This window comes from Nelumbo lutea, chromosome 3 (assembly GCF_056320005.1).
Source record: "Nelumbo lutea isolate HS-2025 chromosome 3, American lotus-T2T, whole genome shotgun sequence".
Classification (NCBI taxonomy): Eukaryota; Viridiplantae; Streptophyta; class Magnoliopsida; order Proteales; family Nelumbonaceae; genus Nelumbo; species Nelumbo lutea.
Window position 1 is genome coordinate 98,941,077 of NC_142686.1, and position 16,291 is coordinate 98,957,367.

At 43.8% G+C, this 16,291-nt stretch overlaps 1 pseudogene; it reads left to right on the plus strand.

The window, feature by feature from the left end:
* Positions 1 to 240: 240 nt before the first annotated feature.
* On the plus strand, positions 241 to 11,513 carry LOC148867116 (DNA-directed RNA polymerases II, IV and V subunit 3 pseudogene; annotated as a pseudogene).
* The last annotated feature ends 4,778 nt before the right edge of the window (positions 11,514 to 16,291 follow it).

Sequence of the window (16,291 nt, forward strand, 5' to 3'; positions counted from 1 at the left end):
GGCCTTGGAGTACGAGGCGGAGTATCTCAAAGTTGACATCAAGAAGAAGACCCAGATCTTCGATCAAGCTCTCGAGGAGACGAAGGTCCAAGCCATCATCGACTATGTCAAATCATCTAGGTTTGATGACGTGATGTCGCAGGTCTACCGTAGGGGGTTTAAGCTCAACAAATGGTTAATAAGACATATATACCCCACCTCGACACAAGTGCCATCACCACCTGGAGGATCACAGACGACATGGCTCGCCAGGCCATGGATGACACAGACTCCGAAGAGGAGGGTGGCGATGAGGAGGCTGGTGCTACCGACCTGGTTGATACCCCCAAAGAGGCTCCGAGTGAAGTCGACAAGCCTTCGAAGTAGTTGTGTGCTCCTTGTACTCTGGGCCTGTGAGCTCAGTCTTATTTTCTCTTTTTCTTGATCCTTTGTATTGAGGTTTTTTGTAATGAAAGCACATATTATGTAATGAAAGTGTGTATTTTGCTAAGTGTTTGTGTAATTCTCTTCTGCCGAAGTGTGTCTTATTCGAGTTATCAAGCAAGCGGGTTTAGTTCTTGAGGTGGGCATTCCTCTACTACTGTCACCTCAAACTGTTTCCCTATACTTAGTAGGGGTGACTCCAAGATTTTGCGATGTACACCGAGGTGGACACAGTAAGGCACGTGCCTAACCTATCTGATTGGCTACTTAGGTTGGCGTTTACCTCTAGCAGTGTATACCGAGGTGGGCTGAGCATCAGAGAGTTCATACCCGAGATGTCCTTGTCTTTGGCACACTAAGCTTATGCTGGCGAGACGGCCAAGTCATGCATAGCGCTGAGGTCTTTAGTTAGCTCGGGGTTTTATCCCTTAGGCTAAAGGGAGCGACTCACGGTCCACTCCCCCAATAGTCTGCCCCTGTCGAGGGGGTGACTAGGTCCCATGTTGCCAAGGTCATTGATAGCTCGGTGAATTGGCCCTTAAGCTCTAGGAGCAACTCGTGGTCTACTCAGTTCAGTGATTTATGAGTAATATTGTCTTAAGTTGACGATATTCCACGCCTGAGGTACTTGTCTCCCTTCTAGGGTCTTGAGCTCGTACGTTCCTTTCCCGAGCACTCGCTTGACTCGGTAAATTCCTTCCTAGTTCGACCCGAGCTTGCCAACACCGGGCTCAGGTACCATAACTTTACGGAGTACCAGGTCACCGACGCGGAGGTTCCGCTTCTTGACTCTAGCATTATAGTACCGAGCTACCTTCTGCTGGTAGGCTCGTTCTCGTTCGTCTTATCATCATATGCTTCTAGCCGCAGTGATGAGACTTCAATTTCAGCTGGGATGACTGCTTCGGTGCTATATGTAAGGTTGAAGGGGTTTTTGCTTGTGGCGGTCTTCTCTGTGGTTTGGTAAGCCCATAGAATGCTGGACAGCTCATCCGCCCATAGTTCTTTAGCTCGGTCTAGGCGTGCCTTTAATCCGCGGAGGATAGCACTATTCGTGACATCTGCCTGACCGTTTGCTTGAGGGTGTGCGACTGAAGTGAAGTTTTGTTGGATTCCCATGTCTTGGCACCAGTTCTGGAATTTAATGTCCTCGAACTGCTTTCCATTGTCGGAAATTAATACCCGAGGTAACCTGAAGCGGCACACTATGTTCTTCCAAACGAAGTTCTGGACGTTTCGGGCTGTGATCGTTATGAGAGGTTCAACTTCTACCCACTTGGTAAAGTAGTCTACTGCTACCACCAGGAACTTCCTTTGGCCTATCGCCGATGGAAACTGTCCAAGTATGTCGATCCCCTATTGTGCGAAAGACCATGGGCTGGTGAGATACTTGAGGTCGGCAATGGGCTGATGGTGGATGTTGGCATGCTTCTCGCATTTGTCACACTTTTTGACGAGTTCAACAACGTATGTTTTCATTGTTGGCCAGTAGTATCCCTGTCGTAGTGCTTTTTGGGTGAGGGCTCTGCCCCCAAGTGTACGCCACATAGGCTCTCATGAGTGTCGCGGAGTATGAGTTTAGTTTCGGAGGGTCGCAAGCAGTGCAGGTAGGGGAGCGTGTAGGATCTTTGGTACACCCGTTCGTCTATCATGACGTATTTGGCTGCCTGCCGCTCTACCCTTCTGGCGGCATTGCAATCCGCAGGGAGGGTCCCGTGTAGTAGGAAGCTCACAAGCGGGTCAATCCATCTTCGCTCTGCTCGAACGACAGGTGTGACCTCCTCTACTCCCCCGAGAATGCTAGGCCGAGGCAGATCCTCTATATACACGGTCCTCATGGTGTTATCACTGGTGTTGGCCAGCTGGGATAGGGCGTCGGCCTCAGCGTTCTCCGACCTCGGGATTTGTATGATGAAGTGTGACTGGAAGTTGAGTAGGGCCTCTCTTACTTTGGCTAAGTAGGCAATCATGGTTGGTTTGTGAGCTTCGCATTCACTTGTAACTTGGTTGACCACGAGCTGGGAGTTGCTGCAGATGACGATATGTTTGGCTTTCGCTTCTTTGGTCAGGGCTAGCCTATTTATCAACGCTTCGTATTCCACTTCATTGTTGAACGCGACGAACTCGAAGCGTAGTGCGTACTCCAATTTCATGCCACTTGGATTGTGCTGAACTATCCCGGCTCTGCTACCCTGCTGGTTCAAGGAGCCGTCCATGTGAAGGATCCAAGGCTCCTCATCCCAGTTTGTGCTTGGCCTAACTAGGAGAGATGCCGCACTGGCTGCTACATCACGGTGCTCGGACTCGACCGGCCTGGGAGCTCTGGGCTTGCCCGAACTGGGGGCCTCGTCCTCAACCGGCCTGGGGACTTTAGAGCTGAAGGTGCACTCTGCCACGAAATCTGCCAAGGCTTGGGCCTTAATAGCAGTTCGGGGCTTATATTGAAGGTCGTACTCGTTGAGCTCAACGACCCACTTCGTCAGTCGTCCAGAGACCTCGGGCTTGAGTAGGACTTGCCTTAGAGGTTTGTTGGTGAGGACGACGACGGTGTGAGCTCGGAAGTATAGATGGAGCTTTCGGGCCACGATAACCAACGTGTAGGCTAGTTTTTCTATCTCTATATGTCTTGTCTCTGCTCCCTACAACACTTTACTAACACAGTAGATAGGTCGTTGGACCCGGTCTACCTCTTTTATTAGTACTGAGCTGACCACCTCGTGCCGGGTGGTCAAGACTGGTATGCTAGCGAGGTACCTCTTGAGCTCTTCGAATGCGAGCTGGCACTGTTCGGTCCATTCAAAACCCTTGCTCTTAATTGCTTTAAAGAAGGGCAGGGTCTGCCGATTTGGACATGAAGCGGCTTAGAGCAGCTATTCGGTCGTTAAGCATCTGAACCTCCTTCATCTTTCGGGGTGGCCTCATATCTAAGATGGCCTTTATTTTGTCCGGGTTAGCCTTGATGCCGCGCCGGTTAATGATGTATCCCAGGAATTTACCCAATGTGACACCGAAGACACACTTATTTGGGTTCAATTTCATGTTAAATCTATGTAGGATTTCAAAAACTGAATGCAAGTCTTGTATTAAATCGTGTGAAAATTGGGTCTTGACGATCATGTCGTCTACATAACACTCTATTTTTCGGCCGATCAATGGCTCAAACAATTTATTTACAAGTCTTTGAAAGGTTTCCCCGGCATTCTTTAGCCCAAAGGGCATGAACTTGTAGTAGTATAGGCCGACCTCGGTTATGAAGGCGGTCTTTTCTTCATCTGCTGGGTCCATCCTGATCTGGTTGTAGCCTGAGTAGGCATCTAGGAAACTCAACAACTCATGTCCTGAGGTCGCATCCACTAGTCGGTTGACCCTGGGGAGTGGGAAGCAGTCCTTTAGGCAAGCTTGGTTCAGGTTGGTATAGTCGACACACATGCACCATTTACCGTTAGACTTTTTTACCAAAATGGGGTTGGCTACCCAGCTTGGGTAATGGACTTCTCTTATGAAATCGGCTGCGAGGAGCTTCCTGACCTCTTCGTCGACCGCCTTTCAGCGCTCAGGGGGTAAGTTATGTTTCTTCTGTCTAACGGGCCTAACTACAGGGTCAGTATTAAGTCTCTGAGTTATGACGTTAGGGTCAATGCTAGGCATTTCTACTACGAACCATGCGAAAACATCTAAATTCTGAAGTAGGAAACTTACTAGTTGGGATTGCAGGGGTTCCCAGACTGAGGCACCGATCTGAAGTGTCTGAGTTGGGTCCTCTGTTGAAGTTGGGACGACAACCATTTTATCCGTGGACGCAGCTCATTCCTCACCTTGTTCCGTGGGCCTCTCCAATTTGAGGTCGTCGGCCACCTTGGTTTTCCCTTTGAGGGCGGTGACATAGCACTTGCGAGACTCAAGCTGGTCACCTCGCGCTACCCCCACTCCGAAGCCTGTAGGGAACTTCATCGCCAGATAGTAAGTAGAGACCACTGCTCATAGGGTGTGGGTGATCGGCCGACCTAATATGGCATTGTTAGGGGAGAGAGTTGCGATTACCAAGAACTCGTGGTTGAGCCTCACTATGCTGGGCCATGTGCCAACCTCCACAGGTAAAGTTATCCTTCCCATGTCTGACTTCTTCTCTGCTGGAACCCAGCAGGGGGTGTTTGTGGGCTTCAGGTCGGCCTCTCGCAACTGGAGCTTGTCGAACACGGCCTTGAAGAGGATGTCCGCCGAGCTACCAGAGTCAACCAGGACATGCCTGACTTCAAAATCGTTGATCTTCACCTTCATTATGAGTTCGTCGTCATGGGGGTAGTGGACCCCGTGCGCATCGTCTTCTGTAAAGAGGATTGGGTCTTCTATCCTTGGCCGCTTTGGTGGGTTCTGTTCTTCTCTGGTGGCTTCGTGAGCTGATGTCTGGTCTGCAGCCAAGGTGCAGTCCGCAACGATTGACCTCCAACTATCACATGGATAGTCCCTCGGGCTGGTCTCTCCTCCGGGGACTACCTCTATGCCTTCTCTGCTGGTTTGCTACCGGATTCGGGAGCATCCTTAGCCTGCTCCCCCTGCCGACCTGCCTTATTATTATTATTATTATTATGTACAAAATTTCTCAGATAGTCGTGACGGATGAGCTCCTCTATCTCATCATGGTGATTTTTACAATTTTCGGTACTATGACCATGATCTTTATGAAGGGTACAATATAAGTTCTTATTTCTTTCACTAGGGTTCCCTCTCAGACGGGGCAGCCACTTTACATATGGGTTGTCCTTGATTGCCATCAAGATTTCGGCCCGCTTTGCATTCAATGGTGTATAGTTAGTCCGGTCTACCGTGGGAGCTCGGAGTGGTTGTGCCACAGGAGCTCGGAACGGCTGGCCTGGCCTCGTTCCCCGAGCTAGGTCCTTCCTCTTCCGACTGTCTCCCTGGCTTGAGGATTCGCCTTCCCTCTTCCTCTTATCGGGTGCGCTTTCGCCCTTCTGGTTGATCTCTTCCTCTGTTGCTATAAACCTGTCTACAAGCTTAAGGAACTCAGCTATGGTTGCGGGCTGGTTGACAACCATGTGCCACTTGAACTCTTTGTGTGTCATGCCTCTCTTGGCTCCCGCGAGTCGCACCGTGGGGTCTAGGCGTGGTATTTGCGTACATGCATTGTTAAACCACTTGATACAGCCCCGAATGGACTCTCCTTCCTTCTGGATTATACCGAGGAGGCTCTCCTCAGTTTGCGGGCACCGCTTGCTGGTGACAAAGTGGGAGGTAAAAGTTTGTGCGAACTGCGCTCAGCCCCTTATCGACCCGGGAGCAAGGTTTCGGTACCACGTGCGGGCCACTCCTTTGAAGGTAGTGGAGAAGGCCAAACACATGCAGGATTCACTAGTTCTCGCCAGGTGCATTTGGGACTGAAATGCGTCAACGTGATCATTTGGGTTGAATGACCCATCATACTTGTCGAGACGGGGGAGCTTGAAGTCCTTGGGCATCGGAACAGCAAGGGGTTTGGGAGACAAGGGGGACGGAACAGAAAGGAGGGTAGCTTTTGCTTCACTTGAGCTTACCTCCTCCTTACCTTTGAGCTCGGGCAGGTCGCACGTTGCAGTCTGGCGAGCTCATCTGCACCTCCGTTGTTGCCGCGTTGGCTCAGTGTTGGTGTTGCTTGCTTCAGTATCGCCAAGCTTGATGGGCTTGGACTGCTGGTGGTAGCTTTGGATTGAGAGACCTTGCCCGTGGTCAGTGGCTAGGGCCCCAAATTGGTTTTCCACGAGCAGGAGCCCGAATTGAGTGTGCTGGGGGCCTGCGGGCTTGACCAGCTCGGTGGCCCCCGACCATGGGAAGAGGCTTGGCTCTTGGAGGGATTTTGGACCCGGGAGATCTCTTCTTGGTGAGGACGTTTGCTCCGGGGGGAAGGCTTGGTTTGCTTTGCGGCTGTGTGCCGAGGTGGGACTTGCTGCGAGGTCTGGTGTATGTTGCTGGTACTGGTACTGTGAAACTTGGTGCAACACTTTTAATTTTCTGATATATAAAATATTACTTTTAATCCATCAAATCATTTTTAATTTTTAGGCATCCAACCTTTGCTTTGTTAGACTTGAATCCATTACCGTTCACACCGAGAGAATCATTCACAAAACTGACCCAAACTGATTCAAACTGACCAGGTCGGTTTTACTTAGTATTGGGTTAGTTTCGGTTTCATTTCTAGGTAAACCGACCAGGTCGGGTCGGTTGGAAAAATGCCAATAAACCGATCCAACCCGACCTGTGAACAGCCCTAGCACATTGGAATTTGAAAAATCTGATTACTCTTCTAAGATGAAACACTTGTGAATCAAGGCACACTTGTAAAACGAAACACTTGTGAAATGCATCAGTGCCAAACACCCGCTTGGAAAGCTAGTTATGTGATAAACAATTGGGAACCAATTCTACCTCAGGATTCCCCAAATGGAATTTGGATTCAGTCCTCACAAGACCATGCTCACATCGTCCGTACAACCATTTACAATCGTGCATTGGGAATATCTCTCCAGGAATAAAAAATACAAATAGGAAGATATTCCCCATACATGGTCGAATCATCCCCCTATGCCTTTTTATAGATAGGTGTTTCTTAGACAAACACTTCTATTGAAAACATCACTTTAAGCATTTCTTGTTTTTGTTGTTTGCATGGTTGGGTGTTTCAAGTAGCACTCCATAAAACCATATGCCACCTCAACATACAAGAAACGTTTTTTTCATTTTTCTGTTTGGTTGGGGCGTTTCAAGCAATACCCTAATTGATCCAATGTGACACTGTTTAGCTTTGTTGGAACATTATCATTCTTTTCTAATGGCCTAGAGTACTCATACATGTATTTAATGACTGATATTGAGATCCAACGGTCAATTCTACGTGCAAATCACATCCAGTGGCTCATAATCGGTATCCTAACAATGATAGAATGATAAATATCGAACATGGGCAAGATAGATCTGCAATGCACTGGATCATTTCTTAGACCTCCCATGTAAGATGCCACATCAGATCCAAGTAAGAAATGCATTTAAACGTGGGGTTGTTGGGAGAAACCAGAATTTGAAGTTCCTCAAATGACTCATGCACATAAATCTAAACATTTTTGTTTTTTTTTTCTTACATTTATTTGATAAACATTGAAACCAAACAATGGTTTCATGTTCAATAAATGCCAATGCCTAAGTGGTGCTGATGTGGTGGCATTTTTTCAAGAAAACGCTCACAAAACCAAACACCCTCTAATCCAATATGACATGGGTCTACTTGGCATATCAAATTAAGCTTGACCCAGTGGTTTGCTTTACATACAAGGTCTTCGGTACCCCACTCGAATCGAGAAAAATGCCCTAACCCCTTTCTACCCTCTTCACTTCCACCAAGGTCCACCTCTAAAATGTAGATGTGCATGTAAGTTTGTATCACCATAAATGAAAAATATGAAAAATAGATTGCTTGTTTTTCATTTTCACCTCATTTTCTTCAAGTTTTTATCCCCATAAATGAAAAGAATGAAAAAATAAATCAAATGGGGTGATCATTTGTCTTGTAAAGTTTTATCTTTGTAAAAGTATACTTTGTTATTTTTCATTTCATTAAAAGAGCTGACATTGGTTAGGTCGAATTTGAACTTCATAATACCTGCCTCAAGTGTCTAGCGAGCCTAATCAAGCTCGTAATAAAATGCTACTTTTTAATATATTTGTATTCATAATATAAATAAACATTAATATTTTGGCATTAACTTATTTATAATATAAATAAATAAATTTATAATTGATTTTCATAATATATATTTTATTTATAATTTTTAATACTAATTTATTTATAATTGGCTCGAATCAAGCCAAGCTCAAGTATTTTGCAAGTATCAACTTGAGTAGAGTTCGAGACAGAAACATGAAACTCAATCAATCTTGAGTCAAGTTTCAGACTATATGTTTTTGAGTCAAGCTCGAGTTCAAACATCTTGATACTCAGCTCGGCATGACTCAATTACATCCCTAGTTTTAAATGAAAAACATGGGTGATCATTTGTCTTGTTTGATCTCTGCTTTACAAAGTTAAGTTAAACTAGGTATAGTATATTTGTGAGTCGAATTAGGTATAAGAGATCATTTTTTTTTTATCTTTAATTGTGAATCTTGAGCCTTTATATTGGAATCTTGCATGTGTGCATGTTACATGTATGCAAATTAGGAACAAGAAAGGTCTCAATGAAATGCTTCTTAAAGATGTGCATTCCATGTAGAACGCTCTTTTTTGCTTATGTGGTGAGCATCGATGCCAAATGCATTTCCTAAAGAAGCAATGAAAAATGTTTTAATTACAAGCAATTTCGTTTACTTATAAAATGGATTACCTGCGCAACACAATGGAGCCAAACACCTTTTAATTAAGATGCTATTAAACATGAGTGACGTGGCCTTCTTTATGATTGATTCCATGCATTATTTTAAAAGATTTAAGCCTTAAGGTGTGAGGAGTACACACATTAAGGCAAGGCACATAGGTTTTGCTTTAAGGGTTAAGTCTTTGTCAAAATGAAGCTAACCACATTATTGAAGTGGAATGGATTTGCTTATGTGATTAGCATAGGCATATGTTAGAATGGATTGCCTAGGTCAATATATGGAAGAAGCACTTCAATAATTATGGGTCAAATAAAAATAATAAAAATGAAAAACGAATAAAACAAATCAAACTCTTATATGTTATTTTTATCAATTTATAAACTTTAATTAATTTTTTCTTAAGCTTTGAGGCTTATGCTTTGCAATGCCTTGAGCCTTATGCCTCACCCTTTTGGCCATTACACCTCAACTATGCTTTAGCCTTTTAATTCCATGGAGATTAGGCTATGAATTCAGGAATAATCCCAAGCCAATAACTCAGTTCATCATTTTCGGTGGTACCTAGACGTCCCTTCACATTCTAGGCATTTACTAGTTTATTGACACATGGATTATGAAATTGGGTTACAGTTTTCATCATCGTCATCATCCTAACCTTATTCCAAGTGGTCAAGCTGGTCAGCTAGAATCAAGTTTGGTCATTCCATTAGGTTTAAATGTCGTATCCATTGTTTAATTATGGCCACTTAATCATTTCTTATACCCTCCTTCAACTTGCAATAAATCATTTCTTTGTATAAGTGTTGTCGATGGTCTTCCTTATAGGTGGTCAAATTATTTTGATCTATTTTCTCTCACTAATAAGCGTACACATGCTTTGTACATGGCAATTCTAGATGATGATGATAATGATAGTAATAATGTATTCACAAATTTTTATAAATATATATTTTTATTTTGTTTATTATTATTAATTGGTTGCAAATTGCAAAATCAAAATCTAATTACATAAGCACTTCATCCAAATATGTGATAATTGGATCAAATTGTAAAGTTTCAAGTATCTTTGATAGGCCTATATGCTTCTCTAGATTCTTCTTTTTGTAATGTTTTATCTTTTTAGTGTATCTTTTCTTGTTCATTTATAAAGAAATGTAAGATTTAAATAGAGGGGAATGATGTGAACAGTAGTAGTTTAATTTACAATTTAAATGTCACAATTAAATAAGGACTAAATCCAAAAATGAGTATTTTAATCAAAAGAAAATTTCACAATCTTATTCATATTTTTAATAGTAGTGTAAATATAAAATTAAGATGTGTTCAATTTTTCTTGTATTTTCTTTTTGTGGTTTTGTGTGTAGAAATAATTTTGATGTCACACTTACTTTTTGTTTAATATGATAATTATATGATGTTATACATGTTCTTGAATGTTTTTCTTTACAAAACATATGTATTATTTTATTTTTTAATTTTTATTTTATGATTTTTTATTATTTATTTTATGACATTAAGTATTAACACATTTGACCCAAAAGTTGAACTATTGATTTTTGCCAAGGGAAAATCTATGATGCGGGAAAGATATGATATGGAAAGAATTTTGACCAATCAAAACCCACCCATGAATTTTGATAAATAACACATGATTCGCTACCATGTTTATGATTCCAAATTATTGGTCAATTGTTTTTCCAATATCATATATTTTCCATATCATAGTCGAACCCTTTTGCTAAATAATAAAATAATTTTATTTTTGGTCAAATCTAAATTATGTATTTCATTTTCATTATAAACAAAAATAATTCTTATTTATTACACCTATTGTTTTAATTTAATTAATAAAAATATCATAAATGTGTCTAATTTTTTTTACATTTTTGTAATTTTCTATATTCATTCCATTTTGAAAATTTTATTACCTAAATAAGACTTCATAGGTTGATCAATTTGATTGGGATGGTTAAATTTCTTAGCCTCGGCTTGGACAAAGAATGATTTTGTTTTTGAGTTAGTTTTAAAAATATATGGGTTTATATTATTAAATATATTGACATGGATTTAATTAATAGCATTTTTTAGTAAAAAATAACTTAAATATAGGATTTACTCACCACCTTGGCCTCATCCTGGATGGCCAGTGTGAGTATTGCTCTATCAAGTTCCACTTCAAAATCCACCACCACTCCGACCTTTACCCTTGACGTTATCAGCTGTGACTTCAAAATCTCCAACCCTTCCATCATCCCAATGTCGCCCAGTATGCAAAGTCTGGTGGCTACAACGCTTTTGAGCAGAGGGGTATACTTATGGTGAAATTGTGTTGTGGACAAGAGCTGAGAGTAAGGTAAGAGCGCTAGTTGGGAAGGGGATAGGAAAAGACCACGCAAAGTGGTCGCCTGCACCCAATGTGACTTTCATGTATGAACCAAATATTCATATTAGTGAAGATTGGATTGAGAGTAGCCCAACAAGACTTTTGACATTGATCCCAATACTCATAAGGTTGTAAAGGTTGATCCTGAGGCATACACTTAATGAGGGGATAGCGAAAGTAAAGCACAATGGGGAAGCCAGGACTTGTTGACATATATGTTAAAGAAGATAGTTTCATTTTCATTGTTGAATCTATTGGCGCCATTAAAGCTTTACAGATGGTGATCAATGCAGTAGAAGTGCTTAAACAAAGGGGTTTCTTCAGCCAGCTCCCCCTTAGAAATTGAAATTTCGAAGGGAGACGTACGGAAATCGAAACCCATGCCAGCCCCAACCAACAAATTCGAAATTTGTTACGGCTCCTCCTCTCCCCCCATGTCAGCATAAGTTTAAGTATTATACCCATTATACCCCTCTATGAAACATTAATCGTCTTTCCTATTTCGAATTTATAGCGTCTTCCTCATTTTGAAATTTTTAAGAGTCTTTTAATCACCTAAGTTTTTCATCTCTCATCACCGGAGCTTCCCCATTTCGAAATTTCAAAGAGTCGTTTCATCACTGAAGCTTCTCAATTTCAAAAATTTTCAGTTTTTTCATCGCCGGAGCTTCATCTCTCTTCATCTCTATCTTTGTTCCCCATTTCGAAATTTCTCAAAGCCATTTCTCTATCAGTGTTCGCCGTTTCATCACCGAAGCTTCATCTCTCATCATCAGAGCTTCATCTCTTGCTCATCATTGGAGCTTCATCTCTACTTGTGTTTGCCATTTCATTACCGGAGCTTCATCTTTACCTGTGTTCGTTGTTTTATCATCGGTCTTCCTTATTTAAGACGTTGAAACATTCTTAGATCCTCCTGTGTTCACCGTTCACCAACTATGGACGACACTCAATGTTTACTGATGAGGGCGGATTTGGCCCTCTAGTGAAATCGTGACAATTGGCACCTCATGCCAACCAAGTGTAGCCTTTTGACAACTGAGCAGCTCGGAAGAGCTTGCCACAGGCAGCTTGCTACTTATAGACAGCTTGGAAGAGCTTGCCACATGCAGCTTGCCACTTACAAACAGCTCAGCATAGCTTTCCACAGGCAGCTCGGTAGAGCTTACCACAGGCAGCTTGCCATTAAAAGACAGCTCGGCGCATCTCTCCCTCAGGCAGTTCGCCATCAGGGAGTTCGGCATAGCTCTCCCCCAAGCAGTTCGCCATCAGGGAGCTCGGCATAGCTCTCCCCTAGGCAATTCGCCATCAGGGAGCTCGGCATAGCTCTCCCCTAGGCAATTCGCCACCAGGGAGCTCCACCATCCTCTCCTGGGAGCATGTCAAATGACGAGGTACTTAGCAAAAAATAAAAAAAAATTGGTATGTGACCAGAACCGGTTACATCAATTGGCGCCGTCTATGGGAAAACACTATAAAAAACTAAGTTCTCATCCTACAAAAGCTAAGTCCTCTTCTCCCAGAAAGCTAAGTCCTCACTTTTTAGAAATTGAAGCTCTTGCTTTACAATTTACATTTTTTATGAACTCAAAGACTATGAAAGGAGTTAGCATACTAAAAAGCTCTACCAACTTTACTTTCAATTCAGATAAAACCTCATCAGTCCTCTCCGCAAGGTCCCCTCTACAAAGATGAGCTCTTCGTGGCTTTTGCGGGAGTTGGCGGCCAACAGACTACATAGGCACCCTCGCTGGTCGAGCCTTCCAAGGCTCCCGTGTGAGCTAGTGACCTAAAGTTAGTAGTGCTACCCCTGAAGGTCGAGCTCCTAGTAGCTTCTTGTAGGAGTGGGTGATCAACATTACGAGGCTGATGCAGCGCAATCACAGGTAGCTCGGCACCTGGTCAGCTCGGCACCTCATAGGTAGCTCAGCACCTGGTCAACCTGACACCTCACAGGTAGCTCGGCACTCGGTCAGCCTGACACCTCACAGGTAGCTCGGCACCTAGTCAGCTCGACACCTCACAGGTAGCTCAGCACCCAGTCAACCTGACACCTCACAGGTAGCTCAACACCCGATCAGCCTGACACCTCACAGGTAGCTCGACACCTGGTTAGCTCGGCACCTCACAGGTAGCTCGACACCCAGTCAACCCGACACCTCATAGGTAGCTCGTCACCTGGTCAGCTTGGCACCTCACAGGTAAAGCCTACGGGCCACATTATTGCTTAAGACCCAGTCACCTCTTTGGCACAGGCAAAGTCAAGAAGAGTGGACTATGAGTCGCTTCCAAAGCCTACAGGCCAAATTACTACTTAAGACCAGTTGCCTCTTCGGCATGGGCAAAGTTAAGAAAAGTGCACTACGAGTTGCTCCCAAAGCCTTCGGGCCACATTATTGCCAAAAACCCAGTCACTTCCTCAACATGGGCAAAATCAGCAAAAGTGAACTATAAGTTGCCCCTAGAGCCTAAGGGCTACAGTACTGAACTGGTGGAGAGCTCCTCACCTTACAGGCAACTCGCCACTTGCAGGCAACTCGCCACATACAGGCATCTCCCAAAGCCTATGGAATTGGATCAGCACTTACTAGCTCGTCGACTTTCGGGCCAAAAGAAGAAATCTACTCCCTTCGCTGAGTTACTCTCAGCTTGAGAGTGGGGGGCAAATGATGAGGGCGGATTTGGCCCTCTAGTGAAATTATGACACCTGGCACCTCATGCCAACCAAGTGCAGCCTCTTGACAACTGGGTAGCTCGGAAGAGCTTGCCGCAGGCAGCTTGCCACTTACAGATAGCTCGACATAGCTCGCCACAGGCAGCTCGGCGAGGCTTGCCACTAACAGACAGCTCGACATAGCTCGCCATAGGCAGCTCGACAGAGCTTGTCACATGCAGCTTGCCACTAACAGATAGCTCGCCACTTGCAAGGTAGCTCGGTACAAGGTAGCTCGCGGAAGAGCAGTTTGGCATACCGCAGGAAGATCTCCTGCCTGACAACGTACCTGACAGATCTGGAGACCTGCGCCCACGTCTCTCGCCAGGCGGCACCGTGCTTGCTAGCCCTAAGAGCGATCCCTTGCCTAGTAGAGCCGTACTCTACAACAACTGCCTACACCCGCCACCTTAGCTCTGGCAGTAATGGCTGCAGCAGAGAGACAGAGGCGGTTATGCCTGACTTAATAGAGGTGGTTACGCTTGATTTGATGGGACACCACTATATAAGGACTCCGATCCCCAAAGACAAGAAGAGGGGAAAAAATGGAGGTAATCCCCGCTCTCTAGCTCTCTCATTTCTCTAATATCATCTTCAAGCTCTCTACAATCAGAATGTTAACTTAAGCATCGGAGAGTCCCTGCCGGGTAAATACCCCCGGGTCCTCTGATTCAATTCTCGCAGGTTCCTTAGCTTCCACCACCTACAAAGAGGAGGAAAAGATGGAGTTCTCGCAAGTCCATCAGCTCCTGTTGCCTACAAAGGAGAGAAGATCATCTCATGCAGAGGGCAGTCGGGTTGCGCTACACTAGGGAGCTCCACCACCCTCTAAGTCACAGGCCGCCTAGGAGTAGGACAAATAACGAGTCCACCACGGTAGCTCACCACTAGGGAGATCGGCATAGCTCTCCCCCAGGCATTTCGCCATCAGAGAGCTCGGCATAGCTCTCCCCCAGACAGTTCACCATCAGGGAGCTCGACATAGCTCTCCCCCAGGTAGTTCGCCATCAGGGATCTCGGCACAGCTCTCCCCCAGATAGTTCGCCACCAGGGAGCTCCACCATCCTCTCTTGGGAGCAGGTCAAATGATGAGGTACTTAGCAAAAAAAAAAAAAATTGGTACATGACCAGAACGGGTTACATCATTTACCATTTGGAGGAAGCTGGAGCATCAGTTTACTGTTCACCGTCCGTCGAAGGCACCTTTTGTTGACCATTTACAGGATGCTCAAAGCTGGTTTTAGTGACCGTTGGAGGGTTTCTCAGGCCCTTGCATTCAACTACTGTGGAGGTGGTTCCCTCGTGTTTCTGGCACAACCCCTATGCTTCCGGTTCATTTTGGTTTAGCCACCCATTCGTTGACGCTGCTTGACCACAGGCACTTCACTTTGTTACATTTTTTCCTTAATTGATTGCCGTAAGGACCTTTGTAAATGAATATTTGAATGTTGCTTAGTTCAGTGCTAATGAAAATGAAGTGTGTAATGTTGATTAAGATATAGATGTCATTATCGTGAGTTATTGAACATTTGTAGGTAAGAATAGCCAATGGAGTGTCGGGAATCAATCTCCGAGTAGTTTGCAATATGATACAAAGTATTGCTATTGCAAACAAAAATGCATTCTTCAAATTTCAACAACTCAGAATAACCCGCAAAAGTTGTTTTATATTTGTCGATTAAAATCTGAGGTAATATTTTTAGTGGGATGATATTATTTGTTTGCATTGATATAAGGCATGTATATTGCTAATGACATGTGTTGCACTTGTAGGAGCAGGTGCTCAATAGCCCAATGACTAAAAGCAATTCTATTAGTTGTTGCAAATTTTTTGAGTGGGCGATTCCTCGAGGTTGGTCGGATGAGGTTACATCAGGAAATAGTCATAGTGATGTTCTGGAATGCCTTGAAAATGTGGAGAGAGCAGTTGATGTTTGCATAAAGAAAATTGAATCTATGAAATTAGTCCATGAGTTAGCTACTGAAGGGATGACTACAGTTAGGCAACTTGTTTTTCTTCTTTTTGCTATCATTCTCCTTACATTGGTCTTTTGGAAATAGTTTATCATTATTGATGAATAGGGTTGGGCCGGGAAAATTTGTGAGTTTGCAATTTTGACCATTACAGACTGTTATGAGGGTTTCAACAATTAGATGGGAACATTCTTCTTTGAATGAATGTGTTTAATGGATAGCGGTGTTTGTTTGGGCACCTAAAACCTGTAGACAAGGTTAGGCTAGTAAGAAAAATGTAATTTCATAGTTTTGACTATTAATGACTATTGTGGGGGTTCTAGTGGTCGAATGGGCACCATCTTTTATGTGTAGATGCGAAAATCTATATAAGGCAGAGAATGTATTTGTACTTGATCATGAAAAATAGGTTTGAGGAGGAAAAAACTATGATTTTA